General features: G+C 46.9%; 1 protein-coding gene across 3 annotated transcripts in view; it reads left to right on the top strand.

The window, feature by feature from the left end:
- The first annotated feature begins 3,498 nt into the window (after nt 1–3,498).
- Nucleotides 3,499–17,614, top strand: part of SDF4 (stromal cell derived factor 4) — a 365,664-nt gene continuing 351,548 nt past the window's right edge. Inside the window, exons 1-2 of one of the 3 annotated variants that reach the window (XM_069610091.1) lie at nt 3,530–3,635; nt 10,627–10,781. The gene's annotated coding sequence lies outside the window, so the exon portion shown is untranslated. Of the gene's footprint in view, nt 3,636–10,626; nt 10,782–17,614 lie in introns of all 3 variants that reach the window. The other 2 variants (XM_069610090.1, XM_069610089.1) reach the window with 2 other exon arrangements.

Raw genomic sequence — 17,614 nt, 5'->3', positions numbered from 1 at the left:
CGTCTCTATCTTCTCTGAGGTGTATGGGACCGGTGGGGTTCGGCTTCCTGGGTAATGGGCTCCTTCCGGAGGGGAGTATCAGTTGCCGTTCCTGTCTCCTCCTGTCCGGGTTTGCATGGTTGGGACTTTGGTACCCAGCTCACGGTCCAAGTAGTTGGCCATGGAATCCGTTCTCTCCGAATGGTTGTTGTGGGTTACCGTCTTGCCCGTCCCTCTCCCTGTTCAGGGTCAGGTTTTCTAATTTCGGGTGTTCCTGGTCCCTATGCCTTCTAGGATGTGTCACCTGCTTATGGGTCTCAAGGCCCTGCACTGCTTGTCCGGACAGAACGCTTCAACGTGGGGGCTTTGCGGAACGTACTATGGATGTTGTGCAGGGGGGGGCGCTTGCTGGCTGTTCTGGGCTGGGTTCTCAGAAGGTAGTATGTCTCGGCTCGCCTGTTGCTGAAGTTACAGGGCACGCGGCGTCTTGCGTGTTTTCCAGTTTCTTGAGCCCGTCTTCAGTTACGTCCTCTGGTGTCTTATACTCTCTCGCACTGGCTCCCGACGTCTCAGCTTTCGTAGTTTTGTTTTCAGTGTCCCCAGCGCTGCGAGTCTCCCTGCTATGGTGGCAGGGGTTTCAGGTCTACAGGCTGAGGTGTGCATGGTCCTTCCTCCTGTGGCCTCTCTTACTACCGACGCCAGCAGAATGGGTTGGGGAGGTCTACATTGGGGGTCATCTCAGCTCAAGGGTTGTGAGATCTGGGGCGAGCCGGCGATCATCCAATTGGCAAGAGTTGTGCCATTGTCCAAGCTCTGGTGTACTTGGAGGAGTTGCTGGACGGTCGGCGGTTTTGGTCCGATCGGACAATACGACGGCCTTGGCATATGTCAACTGCAAAAGGGGTTCCGGCCGCTCCTTGAATGCTCTGGCAGCGCTGATAGGCACCTGGGAGGAATCTCATCTGGTGTCTCTGGTGGCCTCACGTATCAGAGGGGTGGACAATGTTCAAGCGGATCTTCTCAGATGCCGGTTTCACTCCTCTGCGGAACTGGTCCTGTTAGCCCAGGTCTTTGCGGTGACCTGTGTCAGATTAGTGTCCCCGGTTCTAGACCTGTTTGCATACCCAGCCACAGCAGAAGTTCCCCTCTTCTGCTCTAGGTTTCAGGCTGAGGGCATTGGGGGATGGACGCCCTCTCTGTACAGTGGCCTTGGGGTTTTCCTTTATGCCTTTCCGCCTATTCCCCTTCTGCCTTGGGTGGTTTGGCGCATCAGAGTGTCCAGGGTGACTGTGTTGTTGTTAGCTCAGTTCTGGTCCCGCCGGAGTTGTCTCACCTGTCTGTTGGTGCTTCGGTTCTAGGAACCTTGGCTGGTTCCGAGGTGGCCGTGTCCTCTTCAAGGGGTTCTGCGGTTGGAAGTCCACCGGATGCAATGGGCAGTGTGGCTATTGCTCAGTCTAGGTTGATATCTCAGGGGTTCTCAGGTCCTGTAGTTGAGTCCATAATAGATGCTCTTAGACCCTCCACTCTGAAGGTGTTCGGCAGACATTGGGGCCATTTCCGAGACTGGTATGGGCGGTCTGGGATCCCTCCCCTGCGTTCTGGCCTCTCTGCTATCCTTCGGTTCCTCTAGGATGGGTTTTGACAGGGGCCTGGCAGTTTTTTTCCAGGCTTCGCTCTCAGTGGGCCTCCATGAAATTCCTTTTGGGGGACTCTGATGGTCACTTGGATGGGGAGGTGTTGGTGGGGAAGTTGCTCCAGGTTTTTTCTTCCTCCCGTCCTTGTGCTGATAAAGGGCTTCCCCTTTGGGATCTCCCTCTTGTATTACGGTTCCTTCAAGGGCCTCCTTTTGAGCCCATTTCCGAGATTGATATCAAACATCTTACACTGAAATCTGCTTTTCTTATTGCCCTCGCTTCTGCCCGTAGGCTTGGGGAGATTGGGGCTCTCTTATATCACCCTCCTTTCCTGAGGGTGCTGCCAGACTCGATGGTGCTGAGGCATACATGCCAACCCTCCCGATTTAGGCGGTAGACTCCCGATTTTTGAATGAAAAATCGGGCTATTTTTTACTGTCTCCCGCCTAAAATATTTATAGCTCTAATGCAATCGTACGGGAAAAATACTTTCTCCCGATTGCTGTCGTGAAATCTCCCTCTCAGGGCCTGATGAATGTTGGCATGTCTGCTGAGGTGTGGTCCGACGTTCCTCCCTTAAGTTGTATCTCGGTTTTTCACACCTCTCAGGATCTGGTTCTCCCTGACTTCTTTCATGATCCGAGAATGCATGAGGAGGTGGCTTGGCTTAACATTATGTCCGGCAGGACGTGTTGGAGTATTTGGCTAGGTTTGCTTTTTTCCACCATTCTGACAGTATTCTGATTGCTTGTGGTCCGGCTGGGGCTGGGCATAACGCATCTGTGGTTTCCATTTTCCGGTGGTTCCGGGTTGAGATCTCCAGGGCCTATGTGCTTTCTGGCCAGCCTGTGCCTGCGCACAATCAGTGGCGGTCCGACAGGGGTTTGGTGGCTTCCTGGGCCGATGCAAGGAGGGTTTTCTGTGCAAGAGATTTGTATGGCTGCCGCCTTGGCTGGTCTAGGCATTTTCATCAACCGCTATGGGTTGAGTTTCTCCCACTCAGGGGTTGGTTCCTTCGTGGTTGGAGTTTTGTCTGTGGGGATGTGAATTAAGAGTTATTGTGGGTGTGTCTTGCTACACTGTTTTTGGCTCTGTGTCTCATTGGGACCTTTTCCCGTTGCTGCTTTGGTATACCTCATGAGGTAAGTACTGGGACAAGGAAGAGTGGACGTGGAGGTAACGTTCTGATTACTTGCTTGTAACCTTCATTACTCCTAGTCCTACTCTTCCTCGTCACAGTACTGACGACCTCCTCACCCTCCCTGCGGGGAAGGTCCCATGCTCGGGCTTGGTAATATGAAACTGAGGGACGTGGATGTGGGGGAGGAGTTATAGGGATTTAAAGAAATAGAAGAAGGTCCTGTGTCGGAGGTAGGGGCTTCATGAGGTACGTACTGTGACGAGGAAGAGTAGGACTATGAGTAATGGAGATTACCAGTAAGTAATCGGAGCAATTTAGGCAAATAACTTTCTTTTGGGGAGGCAGCTGTGTGGTGCATAGATTATAATAGAAATAGGGTTTCTAATACTGCAAACATGTTTCTATGGCAGCTACAATCACTGAGTTTACCTTTTAGACATGTGGGCGGAGTCTTGTGTGGCAATGGGCGGGGTTTAAATCTCTGGGTTTTTTGATATTCAAATGTAGGCAGGGATGGTAGGAAGTCACGTGACGAGTAGGCGGGTGGTTACTATGGTCCGTTTCTCGGATGGGAACTAGCCACTACCATAACTTTATCTTGGAGTGCGACAACTTCGAGGGTCCTCTTGGAGTAGGCCCTTGTCTATTTTCTTTAATTCCCTTTCGAAGGGAAAGGAAATTCCCATTCCAAAATGGCCACTACTGGTTTAGATCCGCGACACAAAAAAGGGACGTTATGTGCCCCAGGCCATAGTCTTCTGTCTATCTCAATGACAGGAAGCAGATGAGCTCAGCTGACGCGTCGCACACCAGAGAACCTGGAATAAGGAAGGTTTGAGCGAACTGTAGACCAGAACACCGTGCACCTGGAAAGACCACTGGTTAGTGACAAGTGACGTGATGAGTTCTGTGATGTTCACCATTAGCAGAGGGGGAGGGTTTATCAGCTACAGCATAGGTTAGGAGAAAGAAGGATGCCGAGAAAGCACTATAGGGAGATGCACAAGTCTGGGGTAGGTTTTCAAAGAAGAGTGGGCGCATGAACAAGGTAACAGAGGGTTCTAGCACCCGCCACGTAGCTAGAGCCAGTCAGACAAGGCGTACACGTCGGTACACATTGACCCATATAGGCACGGTTCACAATGCTAGTGCAACGCATTCTGGCGAGAGGCTTGTGAGGTGTCTTCATAGGGAACTTTTGGAGATTAGAAATTGAGTTAAATCGTGGTAGAGTCGAGTACTTGGAGTGATGTTAGTGGCAATTATGTCATGGTGGCAGACAAAGAATGCCAAAGCCGTATATGATTGCGGTCTTATAATTTGAAGTGCAGGCTGTATTGATGGTGCCACTTATTAATTATTTGTGCTAGAATAAACAAGGCTGGTTGGTGTGCAGTGCTGGTTAAATAAATGTCTGGGCTCGCAGGGTCCCATTTCAAATTAAATAATATTGGATATAAAAGAATACAGTGAGGATGTTAAGCGCTGTGGATTATCACAGGGCATTATGCCATCCAGGAGCTGAAACTCTAAATGTCCAATGAAAAGTTAGTAATTGATTTTTGTCTGCAAGGTGCTAATGCAGATGAAACCTGAGTAAAAGGCAAAAAGGTAATAACGACACTGCTCGATGCTGGGTGCCTGAAAAGGCAGCCACTACTGCGCACTTTTAAAGTTGTGAATTAAAACGACAGCAGCCAGCAAAGGCAGTCTGTAACGTGTATGCATCAAAGCGCACATTTAATGCCTTGAATTAAAGAAATATGTTTGTGTGGCTAGACTGCCAACATGGGACCAGCTGCTCAGGGCCATTTCAACTGAAAGGCCCTGGTGCCATCCTTGTTTGTGTGGCAGGGATTTGAAATGGTGAAGGTATGTGGGCATACAGCTGCCGGTGTCCAGAGTCTGTCCAGACAAAGCGTTATAAGGTTTTTGCGGCACTCAGGTTTTTGGGGCTTGCAGCACTCCTACTCAAGGTGAAACGTTCATAGGTGTCTGGGCCCGGATGTTGGAAGCATAGATTCTGAAATAATTGGTAGATTGTATAATTGCAGGGCCAACTTCACTTTAAATACCAATGATTACATGTTGTTACGAATGTGCAATTGTAACTTAATGTAATAGTCTTTGACTTGTACTAATAATTGTGCTCCTGGAGCTCATAGTATGCCCTCAAGGTTTTGTAGGTGTTCCGTTTTTTTTTATGTTGAGTTAAACTGCGCACCAATATCACCCCAGGGTCATTCTCCCAGGCGCTCACATGGCTTATACTGCCCACCGCTACCACCCCAGGGTCATTCTCCCAGGCGCTCACATGGCTTATACTGCCCACCGCTACCACCCCAGGGGCATTCTCCTAAGAGCTCATGTGGCTCTGCAAGAAGAGGTTGGATTGTGTAAGTGAGAATTGGATAATGGGATCGGTTCGTTACCAGGAGAAGCTGGCGGTGTGTCGTCTTGCCTGTGAGAATGTTGTGCGACCTGGCTTGTTGTAACTGTAAAGGTAAGGCTCAGTGCCTCAGTTATGAACTACTGTTTAAGTTGGCTGTGTAAATCATGTCCGTTTAGGGTGCTAGTGCGCACTGGTATGTTCTATTATACTATCTGTAAGGGGGAGTCCAGTGTTGTGGTTGTTTGTTATATGCTTGATAAAATTATGTTGGTGTACGGTTTGGCTGGTGTTATTTTATTTTTTATTATGGTTGTATGTTCAGTGTCTGGGATGTGAGTGCGAATGTAGTTTTGGTGTATGTGTAGTATGGCTAGCCCATAGGCATCTATAGTAATTGTGAGTCATGTAGGGTGGATTAGTTAGTCCTCCAAGTATGTCCTTGGAGGTCATCCAGTCTTCCGGCTGATGTCCGCTGGCTGCCACATCGAAGCTCAGAGCGCTACCTTCTCTCAGTTTCCTCTGTGTGCAACACATTGACTGTTTCCAATGGCCCCTATTTGTCCAGCAAGAATTATTTGTACAAATGTTCTTCGGCGCGTTCTAAAATTAGCAGCTAAATTGGCATATAGCTATTCTTCACAGACCTTCAGCGAGTGGTGCGTGGCTGATCTCCCCATAGAGTGACGCATGGTTAGTCTACGTAGTTCAACCTAATGTGGTGCATGCTGATCTTCCTAGATTTGTCTAGATGTTGCATGTCGGTTAGATCAGTCTGTGAGGCATGGCTACTTGTCACAAATTTATCTTGGTGTGATGCGTGGGGTGGGAGTTGGGAGTTTCCTTTGGTCCTCATTATTTTCGGTGCCATTGTCCCTTTTGTATTGGTAATTGGCAGTTGAAAACCTATGTTCGTTTCCTGATGTTGAGGTGGTCTTCTGTGGTTCTAATTTCCTTTGGCATTGTGTTCCATAAGTTAGCAATTGGACGTGAGAATGCAGTTTCCGAAGATGAATTTCCGAATTTCATTGTTTCATCTTTATTTGGTTGTTGTTGCTTGATGTTGGCTCTCTTCTTGGTTGACAGTGGCTGATCTTGGCCTGGAGAAATTTGGGTCCTTGTCTGGGCAGAGATTTGTGGGCAATGCAGAGGACCTTGAATTTAATGCATTTGTATGTTTTTTTTGAAAAATGTTTTTTTTTTTTTTTTTTTTTTCTTTAACTGGGAGCCAATGTAGGTGTCCCTTTCAGGCATTCCCAGGTAGAGGCTGTTTGCATAGTCGATTCTTGACAATATCCGGGATATGATTGTAAGGGTTCTATGTGGAAAAGAGAGGTACAAGAGTATCCCCATGAGGAGTCTCAGGAGATAGAAGCGCTTCTTTATAATATCGTTGACTTGTGGTTCGCTGTGTTAATCCGTTGTCCATCAGCATTCCTAGGTTGTTTCACACTTGATGTTTCCAGTTGTGTTCCCATGCCCACTGGAGGTGAGATCATTATTTCTGTTTTGGCCGGCTTCAATTTGAGGTTGTTCGTTGTCATCCGGTATACAGTGTTTATAATGAAATAAAATGACCAGCTTTTTTAGTGAAACCTAAGTAAGGGAAAAAATGTCGAATTGTTTAGTAAAAGTATATATGGGGCGGGTGGGGTAAGGGATAAAAAGGGATGGGGGCAGTTTAGGGGGGGGGCAAAAAAGTTGTGGAAATGGGAAGTTTGGGGGAAATGTTTTCGTAATTTTATTTCACTGACATTTTTTTCGTTATTTGTTTTGTTGTTATAAACACCTGGAACCTTGGCATCCAGCTGTTTGTCTGTGAGACAATTGTTGAGGGAATTGTTTTGTTGGTGATGTATGGTATGCCAGAGGTTTGGGGGTCACTACAAGCTCACCCGTTCAGCTCCCAACAACCCTTACCCCAGAACAAACCGACGGGGATCATACAGGACATTCAAAAACCTCCAGAGTCGCCGCTCCCAAACTTGTGTCAACCCTTTTTGATACAGAATGTCGTCACAACCTGGGCCCTCCCCAGAAAAACCTATCACATATTTTGGTTGGGTGTTTGGAGTGATACACTATGGATTGCCCGTATAGACCTTAGTCAATTGGCCCTTACTTGTCAGGTGGCTGGTGTGCCTCTTCCCAAAAAACTATTACATTGTTGCAGGGTCAAAGGATTACCATTGGCCCTTGCCCCTGCCATCCACCCCTTGGTTTCTGTTTCTGTCCCCTGATTGGCTGGAACTGGTCTGGTCTCCTGAGGCCTGGGACCCAGCTCTGTTCTCAGCCCTCTGTGCACCTCTTCAAGGTGATGTGAACGACTGTGTTCCCAATGTATCTGTTAGCAATTCCACTTATTCCTGTGAGAGTGCTCTCCTTGTTGCAACGTTATTAACTTGTTCATGTTTCACTTCATGTCTGCGTTGCTGAGAACTGTTCGTCTTCCCACCGTGGGGGAATGACCTTTGTCTGGCTCGGCCGCATCACGTGGTGGAGGACCAGAAAATTGAGCTCTTCTGGTCTGCAATTCGGAGGATTTATTCTGTTTTTCTGCAGATGGCCCTGTGTCGTGCTGCTTGTCTCTGACGCTGGCTGTGAGCCCTGGCCTTCCTGCTCTGTGCAGCCTGGTTCTGCTCCCCTTTCTCTTGTCCTGCGGCTTGTGGCCTTATGTGTTTTTCATTATACTTATACTATGATTTCTGCACACCTATATTGTGCTATGTTACCTATTGGTTAGTCGTACTTGGTCCTGCCAGGCTCCTAATGTGATCCTGTCGTTCCATAGGGTTAGTTGCCATAAGGATCTGCAAGCTTGCTCTGCATCTCTTTGTTGCCTTGTGTTCAGCGGTTCTGCACTTAGCTAATGAGAACTGTTTAAGCATGTTCTTCATGTATACAAGGTTGTGCATGGTTGCAACTGTGCTTCATGACTAACGTGGCTATGTCGTGGTGTCACTACTGACGTCAGCACAGCGATTTCTCTGCATTAGTTAACGTCATCCATCAAGGCATTTGGGCCTACGACCACTGTTGAGGTACCTGTATCCATAAAGACATTCACTGGATAAAGTTTGAATGGCTGTCTGAGAGAATATCTCTCAGCATGCGTCACAGTCACTGGTGCTCCTGGGGCCTGTGCCAGTAGTGAGTAACTTTGTTATTTCATGACTCTTTGGGCTGCTATGTTCACGGGGGACGGGGGGGGGGCAATCAAGGGGCCCTCTCTTCAGTCCCCCCTCTGGTCGACATATTGACCAAACATCCATGCTTTGTCACTCTTGCTTTTGTTAGCCATATCTTTTTCTCCTCCAAGATGTCCATAGTAATTTGCATGGTCATCGAAACACCAGGTCATATAGCTACAGTCTCCTTCTGGGTTGCACCATTCCCATTTTCCCCAGTATCTGTTATTGTCAAATGTTATCATCTCAGTCGGCAACAGTGGGCATTCCTTTATCCTTGCCCTCAGGTTATTTCTATCTTTTCTTTTTCTTCTTCCAGGTTTACATCTACTAACACTTTCATCCCTATCATCTTCTCAGTGGTTTTGTAACATTGTGTGATGCAGACTTTCACCACACACAGTCCCACTAGTACTAATATGGGTGCTCCTAGTAGTACTTTCAGTCCGTCTGTTAGCCATGATGGTATCCAGGTCCATATATACAACAACCAGCTGTGATCTTTTCCTGTCCCTTTTGGCTTCTTCCTCCATCTTGGCATGCATCTTCGATAGTCCCGTCACTGCTTCTGTCAGTGTGACATTCTCTGTTATTTGCAGGTATGAATGTGCAACACGATCTCCCAATCTTGGTGCAAACTCCTCCTTCCATTGCTGTGAGAAGGTCTAGGACATATCTGTTTAGGAGTTCCATTAACCTTACTGCTCAGAGCTCTTCTTTTATCGCATTGAAGCCATTTACTGTAGAGTTTGTCTGCATCAGCTCCCATCTTGTTATCTGCAACCATTTCGTGTTTGTGTACATCTGGACAGCTGGAACTACCGACGCAAAAAACATTTGTCTGCTGAACAATCTGTGCTCAGGTGGTACATCGTCTAGAGATCCTTCTGCTGAGAAATAGTTATTTTTTCACTCTACTCACTTCTACTGACCATTTCTTTCATTCCTTTTCTTCCCCCTTCTATCGATCTTGTTAGACGATTTCCCTAAAATGGATACTATCTTCACGTCCTTCTGTGGCACTTCCAGTGCTGGCATATTGATGTGCACCAATGAGCAAACTCCTCCCTAGTTGGGTGGAAGCTTCTCGTATGCCTTGGATCCACACGCCCAATAGTGGTCCATTAATGCTGCTTTACCAACCTTCATTGCTGGATGCTTTTCTGTGTACCTACACTCTGTGTTATCTCCAACCTTTACTGCACCGTCATTCTGGTAACGCAAGTTTCTTCAGTGGTATTATGGGCATTGGTCAAGTTCATTGTCTACCCAGGTGAGTAGCTTAGTGCTCCCATGTCATTTTTTCAGGCTTTGTCGTTTTCTACTTGAACTGTTTACTGGTGCCTGGACTAGGGTGTGTGCTTTGCTTCCTACTACTGCCCTTTTCTACCCTTCTGCTGTGTACACTTGGCCATACACGAGCATCTGTGGTCTTTCCTAGCATCTTGGTTCTCCTCCTATTTCCTGGACCCTCCTCTTCGGGCATGGTAATTCTTTCAGTGTTATTGTCTTTCCTCCTGTGGCCCATCATTTATGTATTTTATGGCTTGATTTAATTGCCAGCAATTGTTCATCATATCAAGAGTTTTTAATGTAACTGTCTTCATGGGGAACGTTGCCTGGGACATCATCTCAATGTCGTTTTCCCTCGGGTTGTAACCATGGATAGGTACATAAGGCATTGTGCGCTTGCTGCTGGTCTTTCAGTTGCTATAAACGTTCGGGAGGCACTCATGGCATAGGGGGATTAGTGAGTAGACATAGCAGCCCTCCGAGTGGTTTCTTTACCTAATTTGGCCATGTGTTTGTAACACAAGCAGTGTCAGTGAGATATAGGTCCACCCCTCCCATGTATGTATCAGCACTGTGCTTACCTCTCCTTACGGTCCTTGCAGTGGTCCCCTGTCCACCTGACATGGTGGTTCCACCTGCTGGAGTTGGGGTAATGCTAGTAGAGGATACAGCTGCAGAACTAGATACAAGGGATATTTGCCAAAAGAGTAATGCAAAAACACCACTTGGAAAGAGGACAAGATGAGCTTTTTTTTTTTTTTAATTTTTTATTTTTAAATAACCCCTTCCATTACCTGGGCTGCTTGGATGCTGGTGCAGCTTGACAATGTCAGTTGCCTGCCTGAAATGCACAAACAATTAGCGTTACTTTTTTAGGGTTGTAGTAGCTCAAGCACTGTTGATCATGTAATCTTTCCTGGCAAAATGAATAGTTGTTGAAAGCAAAAAGAGTGGGCACCACTATACGATATTCACATTTCTCAAATAATTGTTTCTATGTAGAAGTTTCGTTGCTCTGAAGATTCCTTGTTGTCAAATTATAAAAAGGAGCTGGCTGTGACGAATAAGGAGACACCCTAATTCAAAAATACACAAGAAGCCAAAGACCAAGTCGGATGCAAGGTCACACAGCCGCTCTCTTAGAAGACCCAATCAGGGTATGTAAGTTATGTAGACTCTATAAAGCTTGATAGACTCCAAAGTAAAATTGTTTACATATTCAAAAAATAATGATAATAATAAAAGTTCAGTGGTATTTCATAAAGATTTTTATCAATAACTGGTTTTGTGAAAAAAATACGTCTCTTGGCATGAGGCGTCACTAATATCTTCTTAGTGAGGAAGAAAAAAGCCAATAGCATTTTATGTCGGACCAAAACAATCTTTTGCCAATGCATTTCGGATTTACAAATCCTTCGTCAGGGCAAGTCTGTAGTTAACATGTATATTTACATAACATCCAAAAGAAAGTGTATCACAATGCACATTCACAAAAAAATATAAATAACATACCAATAATTGTAGTGGTAGAAAGATCGGTTGATACATAAAAGAAAAAATAGAAAAAGAGAAAGAATGAGCAATAAGAAGTCTGTGAGTAATGAGGTTAGCGATGACAAGAAATGCAGAACGCGTTTACCTGAGAAAATGACAGAATGCTTGCATGGACAATGGCTTGGAGAACCAGAACCATGTGGTGGGCAGAAAGCTGCCCGGACAAAATCGGCGCCAAGGCGCAGATAAGCTGAAATGTAAGGGAGACATTGTAAGGAACCCGGGTGGGATCCGTGTAAGCAGTACGTGTCATAACATCAGGGGAGCTTACCATGAGACCAGCGAGGAGTCGGACTGTTCCTCTCACTTGCCGGCGTGTAACTGCGTTGTTCGCATCGGAGTGTTGCCCAGACAACGCTCCTTTAATAAACCACGTGATCGCGGCCTAGCGAGGCGCGCGCTCTGGGACAAATGACAGCAAATAGGTTTCTAAGTGATTATTTAGAGCTATAAACTAATTATACGCCTTAATTGGAATATGTCAAGAATTGTGGAAACAAAAAAATGTAAAAACAAGGAAACTGAAAGCATAGAGATAAAAGAAATACTCCAATACAAGACAAAGTAACAGGGGTGGAACTAGTGAAAGAAGATAAGAGAGTCATAAAAGAGAAATAGCAAATACAAAAGAGCCCTAAAGAATGCTGGGCTAATAAAAGAAAGTTGCAAAGTAAATACATAGTAATAACATCTATATCAACATTATTTTATATATATATATATATATATATATATATATGTGTATATGCCCACACTGGATCATGTCATCAAACGGCGGCATCTGAGGCTATTTTATGTAGTCATAGGAAAAATCATAGGAGAAATCAGATGCATGAGTCATGCTGCAAGTACCAACCCACTGTAATGGTGTCGTCGCCAGACGGCACCTTGGGTCCCAGACCGAAGTCCAGGAAATACAGCGGGGTGGTCTAAGTCCATAACACATAAGATATATCACAGTAAATAGTTGCTAGAAATTATACCTTGAAGGCAAAGAGATTACAAAATTAAAGAAAACAGTGATAATCTCCTCGTTAATCCCATTGGGAACCAGACTCCCAAGTTTGTCAATCCAGAATGACTCCCTGCGATTCAACCGCTGGTTAAGGTCTTCATGTGGGTTGTTTCTTGTGAGTACCTCTAAAACCACAAATCTAATCTGAGTCAAATTATGTCCATTCTCCAACCAGTGCCGTGCTACGGCAGAGTTGGTGTTAGCATTACGAATACATGAACGATGCTCATTCCACCTTGTTTTGGCCATTCTTGTGGATTGGCCCACATAAAATTTTCCACACGGGCATTTAATGCCATAAATTATGTTGGTGCTGTCACAGGTTCCATAGTTTTTGAGCGAAATCTTTTTCCCTGTTCTGGGATGGTTAATGGAATCTCCCTTGATAACTAAGTTGCAGTTAGTACAGTTCAGACAGGGGTATGTACCCGTCCGTTGGGTTATCGGTTCCTTAAGGGGTGGTCTTGTGTGTACAAGTTCATCTCTCAGATTCCTGCTACGTTGGTAAGCAAACACCGGTAATTCTGTGAATAAATTTTGTACTCTGTCATTTTTAAAGATCCCCCAGTGCTTACTGATGGTCTTCTTAATTCTGTTGCTCTGGATAGAGAAGTTTGATACAAAGACAGGTGTTCTAGTGCGGAGGCGCTCTAATAGCCAGAACCACCTTGCAAATTAGAGCATGCCCAGTGGAACAAATTCAGGGCTACGAACTACTACTAGTAAAATTCACATCCAACCCAAAAACCACTACTAATTTTCTGGTAGTGTATAGAGCACCAAACAAAAATACTCACCCTAACATGGACATCCCCTTATTACTGACATCCATCGTCAAACCTACCACTAAATGTATCATCCTCAGAGACTTCAATGTAGGCTTTAATGGTCCTCTAGATCTTGAAGCATCAGCTTTTCACACAGCTATGCTAGACATGAACTTCACACAGCTGATACATGAGCCCACCCACTCCAAAGGCAGAACTTTGGACTGGCTCCTCACAATGAACACACAAGCTACTATTGACTCCATCCTCCCGGTAGTTCGGTCAGATCACTTCAATATCAACTTCACACTGAATAACAATATCAATGACCACACCACTGCTAAAAAAACGGAAACCTATTGTTAAGACGGATTTCTGAACTCTGTCCTGGTGGCGCAGAATTTCAGAAGGCCAACCTAATTACTTGGAACAGGGTAACCTCTGGACGAGCCAGACCAATCAAGGTAGCGATCGCGGCGGTCAAGACTAGGTCTCGAGGGGTGAGGGTGACTGAAAGCCCGCAATGAGCACACAAAGCAAGATCACTTACAAACTACTCCAAACAGTTGTTATATCAAAAATATATACACATTTATTTTAAGGCCTTTAAAACAATGACCATAGCGAGAAAATCACAGTATCACAATATTAAACCAACACATACCATATCAACACAATATATATACAAATACGACAGTCGCAAGCGTTATATGCACGAAATGTGTAGTCCACCTGCAAGGGAAAGAAAACGGGCAGTGCGATACAATGCTTTACTCAGTTCGCCTGCAGAGGCACCTAACTAGATGGAAGTCCGAGCCCTGCGAAGAGTGGAGCCTTGTGCTCAAAGTACCTGCACGCGCTGGTGCCAACGGGCAAAAGGAGAAGCTCTTCGAAGGAAGTCAGGCAGTTCAGTTTAGTGCTTACAGAAGAAGAACAAGTTCCGCGACTCAAGCGCAGCCTCCACAGGGGGCAGAAGCAGAGCGCGAGTACGGACAAGGGTGCTGTTTTACACAGCGGGGAAAAGCAATGGGCTCCTGCAGGAGGGCGACCAGATCCTAGCTATGCTACTCACCGGTCCCCGATGCAAGCAGACCCAGGCTTCTCCGCGTCCGTTTCAGCAGCTGGCAGGTTCAGAAGAGCAGGGAACGCCTCGTCGTCGTGTTGAGAGAAAAAGACGTCCCAATCGAAGAAACCCGCACAGTTTGTTACCACAGCAGGGCAACGGAGCGGCCGTGTGTATCTGAGCCAAATGTACACTACTCACTTCAGACTTGGGAACGCCAAGTGTACGAAGCGTGTGAGAGTGACAAGGACTCGAAATACTACACAACCTGGCGGCGGTTACAGAGCAAGACTCCCGTGTAAGCTGGTCGGTCAGCTGGATGGCCCAGCGACGCTTCCGAAGGCTTACTGGCAGGAGATGGTGAAGATGCCGAGAATAGCTGTTACCGCTATTCCAAAGGGTCGAAGTACCGGTACAGGCCTTCTGGTTCGATCAAAGGTGAAAAGGGTTTCACCAAGGCGACAGCAGTGCAGAGGAGAAGTCCTTCAGCGGGTCACCAGCGATTCCTCGGTCCAGCCTCTTGGTTGCAGGATACTTGGCTCCTGTATTCCTTCGTTCGTGAGAACTTGGGAGATCGACCTGGTAGTGGTGTTTCCAGCCCCCTCTTATCCACGGTTCCCTTCGCGCCAAAACGGAGGGGACCCAATGGGAGATCCGCTCATCAACACACACACCATTCGTGGACCAATGACGGACCACGGTGGTCCCAGGCATTCACACCACCCTAGACTCTCTGGCACCCAGGATGTGTATTGGGACCAGACATCCCAGCCCACACCCTGGAGGCGCACAAAAGACATGTAGAAGCCTGCGAAAGCATCCGTGTTTCGCTGGAAAGTACATGCCCAAATAAGGAAGGCCCTGGGTCGGCTCGACCTGGGGAAGGTGAAGGGAGCAAGACGGTCAGCGGACAGGACAAAGGAGCCTCGTGGTCTGGCCATTTTGGGAGCCAGGCCACCATTTTGGGTTAAGCGCAGAAAACGTGCTTAGAAGGCCAAAAGGAGCTCAAAATACAAAGAAACGATCGCTGCCACCATTCCCGTCCCTGAATTACTTGCACCGATCAAATACAATCCTAAACGAGTATCTAGGGCCTGTAGAAGGCTAGAGACCCAAGAGAGCTGTAACTTAGCTTACAGTGCCCTCTTGTGTCATGTTGCACAAAAGCCGCAACATGATAAAAGAAACTACGGAAAACAGCGTTCCCCGGTACTGACTGTCTTAAGGGCATGTCAGTTTCCCCGTAAGAAAGGAGCGAAAGCCCAGAGGAGTGCGGCAGAAGGCTGCACTTCTCTGGCAAAGTCAAGAACAAGGTGAAAAACAACAGCAAAAAGTTTAGGGGTTGCCACATGGAAGGAAAATTATCTACAATTACGAAATCTTTCCTAACGCTCGCCTCTCCCAGACTATGGACAGGGGGAACTAATCCACCCCTGGATGAGTCTCTTGTTCAGGTCGGTTAAACATTCTGGACAACCCATCAGCATTGCTATGTTGGACACCTGGCCTATGCTCAATAGTGAAGTCGAAGCCTTGTAGACTTATGGACCACCTAAGCAACTTTGGATTCTCCCCCTTCATGTTCATTAGCCACTTTAAAGGCTTATGGTCAGTTTGCACAGTGAAGTGGGTCCCATAGAGGTAGGGCCTCAGCTTCCTTAGGGCCCACACAACAGAGAAACATTCTTTCTCTACCGTGGACCATCTGAGCTCTCTGTCCTTAAGCTGGCGGCTAATAAAACCAATAGGGTGTTCCTTACCCTTCTCATCTACTTGTGATAGTACAGCTCCTATCCCAGTGTCAGAGGCGTCCGTCTGCACGATAAAAGGTCTTTGATAATCAGGGGCCCTGAGGACAGGGGCCTGGCACAAGGAGTCTTTTAAGCCATTGAAGGCCTTCTCACACTCGTCGGTCCAAGTTACCTTCTTGGGTTTCTTCGGAGTTGTGAGGGCAGTCAGAGGGGCAGCTATGGTGCCATAGTCTGCCACAAAATTGCGGTAATACCCCGTGAGTCCTAAGAAGGCTCTCACTTGGGCTTGCGTAGTGGGGGTAGGCCAGTCTTGTACTGCTTGTACTTTACTGGGAAGAGGCTGTATCCTCCCTCCACCTACTTCATGTCCAAGGTAAACCACTGAGCCTTGTCCAATCTGGCATTTACTAGCCTTTATGGTCAGGTGTGCTTTCTGAAGAGCCTGGAGCACAATCCCGAGGTGTTTCACATGGTCCTCCCAGGTGGCACTGAAAACTGCTATATCGTCCAGATATGCAAGACAGAATTCGTCCAACCCATTCAACACATGATCCACAAGCCTCTGGAAAGTGGCAGGTGCATTCTTCAACCCGAACGGCATTACCCGGAATTGGTAAAGGCCGTCTGGAGTAGAAAATGCTGTCTTCTCCTTGGCATGTTCTGCTAAAGCTATTTGCCAATAGCCAGCAGTGAGATCAAACGTGCTGACGTACTTGGAGGCACCCAAAGTATCCACCAGCTCATCTGTTCGAGGCAAGGGGTGTGCATCTGTCTTGGTGACAGCATTGAGAGCCCTGTAATCCACGCAGAACCTCAATTCAGAAGTGCCTGCCTTTGGAACCAAAACCACAGGGCTGGGCCAAGGACTACTAGAGGGTTCAATCACCCCAAGGTCTAACATCTTGTTGACCTCGGTCTTAATATAAGACCGTACTTTATCTGACATCCTGTATCCCCTACTTTTGGTAGGTACACTGTCTCCTGTGTCAATGTTATGTTTGCACCAAGGTGTCAAACCAGGCGACTGTGAAAACAGGGGGGAAAACTGCCTAAGCAAACTTTTCACCTCAGCCTGCTGATCAGAAGTCAGGTGAGGGGCCACTCGGACACCCTCAAAGGAGCTATCTGAAGGACCGCTTTGGAACAGGTCGGGGAGAGGTTCAGACTCCTCTTCCTCAACATCTGAAGCCAGTAGCAGTGCTGCGATTTCGACTCTTGGGACGAAAGCCTTCAGCCTATTCACGTGAAACACTTTTGGAGCCTGTCCAGGTCTTCCAAGGTCCACTAAATAGTTAACCTCACCCAGGGGCTCCACCACGGTGTAAGGGCCTGACCATTTGTCCTGTAAAGCTCGAGGCCTTATGGGATTCATGATCAGGACTTGCTGACCAGGTGTAAAGTTGATGAGTGAAGCTTTCTGGTCGTACCAATGTTTCACCAGCGCTTGGCCTGCCTTCAATTTATCACTAGCCAAGCCCATCAGAAGTACCATCCGTTTTCTGAGCCCTAGCACATAATCAACTACGTTGGTAGTAACAGGGGGAGTGGGCATCTCCCATCCCTCTTTGACGATGGCTAAGGGTCACCGTACGGGATGACCGAACAGAAGTTCGAAGGGGCTGAAGCCAACACCCTCCTGTGGTACCTCTCGGTAGGCAAACAGTAAGCATGGTAAAAGAAGATCCCATTTTCTTCTCTGAGGTTCCTCCAGAGCCCCAATCATGCTTTTTAACAGTCTGTTGAAACGTTCCACCAGACCATTGGTCTGGGGGTGGTATGCAGAAGAGAACTTGTAGGTGACCCCACATTCTTTCCACATAGCCTGCATATACTTCGACAT

This window comes from Ambystoma mexicanum, chromosome 8 (genome assembly GCF_040938575.1).
Source record: "Ambystoma mexicanum isolate Mex_15411 chromosome 8, UKY_AmexF1_1, whole genome shotgun sequence".
NCBI classification, from domain to species: Eukaryota; Metazoa; Chordata; class Amphibia; order Caudata; family Ambystomatidae; genus Ambystoma; species Ambystoma mexicanum.
This window is presented reverse-complemented; position numbering and strand designations above follow the sequence as displayed.